Source organism: Galendromus occidentalis, unplaced genomic scaffold (assembly GCF_000255335.2).
Source record: "Galendromus occidentalis unplaced genomic scaffold, Mocc_1.1 scf7180000076626, whole genome shotgun sequence".
Classification (NCBI taxonomy): Eukaryota; Metazoa; Arthropoda; class Arachnida; order Mesostigmata; family Phytoseiidae; genus Galendromus; species Galendromus occidentalis.
The window spans coordinates 1-6,450 of record NW_003804615.1 but is presented as its reverse complement, the minus strand read 5'-3'; the positions used below and the strand labels follow the sequence as shown (position 1 = coordinate 6,450).

Sequence of the window (6,450 nt, the reverse complement as noted above, 5' to 3'; positions counted from 1 at the left end):
AGATCTCAAAGTCCACGGAATCGCGGGACAAGTCTCAAATAATCTTATGAACATCGTTCAATTAAGACTACAGAGTAGGTTCTCAGATCAGCATATTGTCATCGGCTGCCTCCAGGTGCCCACTGTTATTGAAGGCCAAATCCCGAGAGCCGTATGCCCAAGCGATCTCTCCCCTCTAGCCGACTCCAGAGAGCCCGTATTTCTCAGACGTCATCGACGTTCTAATCGGCGCCGATCGCCCTCCACTCAGTCTACTGCGGTATGTACCGCAGGGCGGGCGAGTACACGGCTTCCCCAACTATTTTCGGTTGGGTTCTCTGGGGGAATGGCGGTAGCAACGTGTATACCAACTCGGTTATCACGTCGTGTGGTATCCTTCAGGATTCCATGAGCAAGTCAAATGATCTTGCAGTCTACGCGCCGTCCAGAGCTAAGAACCATTCAGACGACCTGGAATTCCTGTGGAAAACTGAAGTTCTCGGAATAGAAAATTCGGAGGCTAATGATAACAGATCCTCTTTAGAAGCGATGGAAAAGTTCTTTAAAGATACCATCAAGCTCTCTCCGGAGGGTAGACTCATAGTATCGTTACCCTTCAGAGAAAATAAGCATACTCTGGGCGACAATCAGAAACTCGCCTACTCCCGTTTAATGGGCCTCTTGAAAAATCTGAAGAAAAAGCCTAGTCAGTTAAAAGCTCTGGACGACGAAGTAGCTAAGATCGTAGAATCAGATTTCGCCGAGCTGGCAAAGCCAAGATCTCCAACGGAGAAGGCACATTACCTTCCAATCCTAGCGGTCGCTAAAAAATCCTTGAATCAGGAAGAGAAAATTCGCCTGGTAAAGGACGGCGGCGCACGCTCAAAGGACGAAGCGTCGCTGAACGACGTTTTGGAGAAGGGACCAAACTATCTGCCAGATTTAATCACGGTACTGATTCAATTCAGAAGATCTCCCATAGTAATCGTCGCAGACATAAAGTCAGCGTTCAACCAATTCCTGATAGACGAGAAACACAGGACGTTCTTGAGGTTTTATTGGCCAGCAGGCATCTCCCAAAACCCGAACGCTCCCGTGCTGGAATATTGGGCCAAGGTGTTCGATTTCGGCCTCGTCTGCAGCCCATGGTTGCACTGCGCTGGGGTGCGTCACCACCTCGACCTACAGATGGTGAAACGCCCTCAGCACGCAGAACTCTTGGCAGAGATAAAACGGACGTTCTATATGGACGATCTCGCTGTGGGCTGCTCCTCTCTGAATCAGGGAAAACGCCTGGTGGAATTTCTGATCGAGGTCTTCCGAGAGGGTCATTTCCCGCTCGGAAAATGGAAGACGAACTCGAAAGAGCTCGCAGGCTTCATCGAGAAAATCACCAGCGACGACAAACCCGAAATTTCTTTCGAAAACCCGAAGGCAAAGTTCCTGGGTGTCTCCTGGAAGCAGAAAGAGGATGTTCTGTTCATCGACACCACGGACACCGCTTCGTTCTTTCGAAACAATCCTCCCACGAAGCGTAATCTCCTGAAAGCGCTGAGTCAAATTTACGACCCGCTGGGGATCATCGCCTCAATTAGCATCAACTTCAAAATCCTCACTCAGACCCTTTGGACGAGGAAAATTGATTGGGATGCTATCCTGGACCCCGAGACGGCATCCGAGTACAGAAGAATCGCCGGTTTTCTCGACGGTTCAGACAGGATTGCCATCAGACGAAACATGTTTGGCACAGCGTCTGGAGGCTCCAGGAGAGAAATCCATGTGTTTGCAGACTCCAGTCTCAAAGCATACGGAGCAATCGCTTACTTAAAGGAAACAAACGTTAACTCCCCATCAGACAAATGCTCAGTTTCTTTTCTGATGGCAAAGGCCAGAGTAGCGCCGCTCAAAGGTCACTGGACCATCCATCGCCTAGAATTGATGGCAGCGGTTATTGCCTCAAGGATGGCTAACCATCTAAGAAACAGCATCCCTGAAAAAATCGACGAGATCTTCTTGTACTCAGACAATTCAGCCGTGCTTGGCTGGCTGAGAAGCTCCCCTGAGAAGTGGAAACCTTTCGTGGCCAACAGAGTCAAGGAGATCCTCGGGTACTCATCGCCTGACAGATGGAGCTACATCCAGTCGGAAGAGAACCCAGCAGATCTTCTCAGCAGGGGCTCGGCTCTTGAAACCGATAGCCTCAAGCAATTCTGGTTGGAGGGACCCTCCTGGCTTCGAGACAACCGATCTCAACGTTCGCACGTTCTGAACGCGCCTAGCGAGTCGGAAGAGATGTTGCGGGAAAAGAAAGTGGAAATAACGGCAGCGGTCGCCTCTCGAGTACAGGACGAGTCAACCTTCTCCAGTAAATTCTCCTCTTGGGCGAAACTCGTGCGTGTTACTGCTTTCATGCGGAGATGGCTTCCAAAAAATCGAAACAAGTTCAAGAGCGGTGATAATTCAATCACTCCGGAAGAATTCATGGAGGCAGAAATCGCTGTAGTCAAAACAATCCAACGCCAACACTTCGCGGCGGAGCTTGATGCCGGCGCCTCCAATTTATCAAAGGCAAGCGCGCTGAAGACATTGAATCCATTCGTAGACGACAGCGGCATTCTACGCTGTCGCTCGAGACTCGAGAAGTCCTCCAACATAAATTACGAGGTCAAGTTCCCGGTGATTTTACCTGGGAAAGATTCTCTTGTTCAACTTCTCATCCGGTCGATTCACGAAACCCAGTGCCTTCATTCAGGCGGCACGGCGGGCGCCTTACACGCTTTGAGACAGCGATTCTTAATCTTGAGCGCGCGCCGAGAGGTAAATAGAGCCATCCACGGATGTAAAGTGTGCGCTCGCTTCAAAGCGAAAGCCGCCGCAGAGCCAATGCCTCCTCTCCCGGCCTTCCGCATCGAAGAATCTCCCCCGTTTGCCGTAACCGGCGTAGACCACGCGGGTCCGATTTACATAAAAAATGCGGCCGGGGAGAAAACAAAATCATACGATATTACTATTTGTTTGCGCGGTTACCAGAGCTCTCCGCCTGGAACTCGTGGCAGATCTCTCCACGTACGAGTTTCTCTTGGCTTTTGAGGAGATTCATGAGTAGGAACCCGTCAGTTAAGCACATAATCTCCGACAACGCGCGGACTTTTCTGAAAGCGGAAAAAGAACTGAAGTCGCTCTTCGAGAAAGCGAAACACCCGGATTGCCAATCACTCTTGTCCAAGAAGGGCATGAAGTGGTCTCACTCGACGGAACGAGCTCCGTGGCACGGAGCCTTCTGGGAAAGATTAGTACAGGTGGTAAAAAGGCCACTGCGGAAAATCCTAGGGATCCACGCGCTGCCTTTCAGGGAGACAGAAACGCTTCTTTTCGAAATAGAGAAAATGGTCAACGACAGGCCGATTTCAGCCGTCGTGGTCGATCCCGATGAGCCTCGAGCACTGTCCCCCTCATGCCTGCTATACGGATACGCTAGCCAACCGTCCCTTCCGGACACAAAAAGGTCCTCGCGCAATCCTCCGAGGCTACGAGCATAGTTTTCTCGGAGCGTTGGAAGAGGCAACAGGCGGCCCTCAGATCATTCTGGAAACGATTTCAAAACGAATACCTACAGCATCTGAGGTCGCTCCACTATGCTAAATTCCAAAATTCGCGACCCATCAAGAAAGCGATGTCTGTCTACTACACTCAGCAGAAGCGTCACGGGCCTTCTGGCCACTCTGTATAGTCCAGGAAGTTTTCGGCGGGGAGAGCACCGACTCGCGTCGGAGGTCATGCCTAATCAAAACGAGCTCAGGTCAAATTCTCAAGAGACCTATACAGCTCCTGTACCCGCTCGAAATCAACGAATTCTAAAAAATTCACTCGTCTACTCCGTACAGTCTCCCGAATCGAAATCAATACTCACAAAATTTCTCGTTCCACGCTTTATTGGGGATCGAGCCCCTGAATCACGGCAGCCTCCGCGATCCGCGCCAACAGCGCGGATAGGACACGGAGGGTGCCCTCCTGGTCCGGCTCGTGCCGGACCCACCGGGACATCGACTGTGCCCACACCATATTTGCGGACCCCGCCTGGGCCCACATCCTCCTTGCGAGGACCTCCTGGTCCTCGTCGCTCATCTCCGCCGCGCCCGGCACGTAGTTCTGTACGTACAACCAGTAGATCCACGTAGGTGAATTTCGGAAATTGCAGACGCGAGGCATGACTCTCGCGACGTACAACGAGAATGTGAGATCGACCGTAGAGATCGTAGTTAATTCCGCACATTGCTCGCCCTTTCCCAAGCCGTTATTAGGTCAAGACGGTAGATCAATGTTTTAGAGATATGTACGTCAAGGAGACGAAAAACGTGAAATTGTAAATGTTATTAATTAAGTTCTTTCGCCCGGGAGTGTCACGGATACTCCGTTGGCACCTCAATAAAGCTCGAGTGGTGGCGTCTTGGTCGGGTTTCCCTCTTCCCCCGAATCCCTCTCGCCCTGTGGCTATCTAGAGATTCGGCGGGAACGTGCAATCACTCTCACGCAGCCCCTTCATCGCGTTGCACGCGATCCCGATCAGGAAAGAAATCACCCCTCGAGTCTCACTCGAAATCCGTCTTTTCTTTTCCTTTTCCCTCGTGAGAACCGGAATCAACCGTAAATAACAGTCGTCTCCCATCTTCTCCAGATTGTCGAAAAGATACTAGATCGGGAACAATATTCAATTCCAGTCTCCATTCGCATAGTCCCCCGCTGCAGGCGGCATTCTAGCATGAAAGTCGGAAGTTGAAGGGCACAATACCTCTAGAACGAGCTCCGAAAGGAAGAGTGTTGCGTCTTGGGCTGAAACCCTGAGGCTCGCTTCCTTGACGTACTTCAGGGCTCGGATGATGGGCTCCAGAGCCGTGATTTCTTCTCTGGATATCGGGAAGCGCTCGCAGTTACTTTCGAAGGAAATCCTGATGGTCGGTGCTAACTCGCGGAAGCGTTCTAACATAGTCAACGTGCTATTCCATCGGGTCGAGACATCTATCTGAACTTTCAGGACTTTCAGCGTCGGGTCGCGGCGGCAGATAAGTTCAAGCTCGTCGGACTTCTTCTTGCTCTTGATGAAGATCAAGCAGATCTTCCGGATTCTTTCGATGAGGACTCCCAAGTCAAAGCTCGACACCTCGTACTCTAGCTGCACTTCGCAATCCAGCAGCACCTCGCTCCCGACGTCGCGGTCCTGGCTAAGAACCAAGAAGTCTTCGCCGGCTCTTACCGCGGGAGCCGCTTCGCTGACTGCAACGCTGTGAGTCCTACCCCGCAAAGACTCGATAACGGCCAGATGAAACCCGTGGGAGAGACATTGTTGATGGTAGAATACCTCCCAGCGCGCTCCTCCGCAATTATCCGTGCAAAGCTGATCATCGCTGAGGCACCATCGGTTGTGATACCGTGCACGTCGGCGAAGCTCAGACCGAAGGAAGCGAGGGTCCTTCGAAGCGCCTCAACGATGTTGAAGGCACTCGCCTGATCGCGGAATCTTGCGATGAGCTCCATATGCTTGGCGCCCAACGAAGGGATTTCTATCGATGAGCGTAGTACGACTCCGATGAATCTCTTGAGCTTCCACGACCATTCATCGGCAGACAGAGTGAAGATGCCGCCTTGGCTCCTCACTCGTCTCAGGTCAGCTGTGAGTTGAGCGCGAACTCTGTCGAACTTTTCGTCCGTGACACTGCGCGCAATCGCTGCATTCACGGTCCCCAGGTTCGCGAGTTCGAAAACGAGTCGATACTCCGTGCCAGAGAAATGGTTATAGGGGACATTGTACTTCGAGACCATACTAGCAACGAGGTCTCGTTTGAGTTCTCCCAATGCTTTGCTGATCTTTGGGAGTCGTCGAGATCGTCCGTCTATCTTCCTTCGGTGCTTCGGTAAATGATTTCGCATCCCGTTGATGCTTTGGTTCGCGAAGGAGACGGTTTCTCCGCATTGAAGGCATCTCTGCCTACCGCCAACGGTTTCGAAGAGAGCCATGATTCTCTGTCCTACAATGAGAAAAGCGTTATCTTCGAGAGAGCGCTAGCACTAGGAACTGATTTACAAACTACGAAGCTCAAGATAAGCGTTCAAGTTCAATCCCATCCCGCAATATCGCAGCTCAGAGATAATAGCCAGATGAGTTGTGGCTGATAGAATTTCTGACTAATTTTCTATCCAAGGTTTCTTTCCCACTCTTGCCTTGCCTTTCTTAGCTACTCAGCCTACTCGGCTGTATTACAACCCACTAGCCCGGCCTTATTTAAAACATTCCATATAGGGAAACACGTGGTTTTATAGATTATACAGAAAATACAGAATGTGTCCTTTCTCTTCTGCTGTATATAAGACTCAGTGATTCCCTCAATAAAATACTGACAGGATTCAGTCATATTTGCTTCGTCGACTCCTGCTGTTCTTATTCAACTGTGGTGTGCTCCAGAAGTGCCATCTCAC

At 50.9% G+C, this 6,450-nt stretch overlaps 1 pseudogene; it reads left to right on the top strand.

Annotated features, from left to right (window-relative positions):
* Positions 1 to 261: 261 nt before the first annotated feature.
* LOC100908207 (uncharacterized) lies at positions 262 to 3,837 on the top strand (annotated as a pseudogene).
* The last annotated feature ends 2,613 nt before the right edge of the window (positions 3,838 to 6,450 follow it).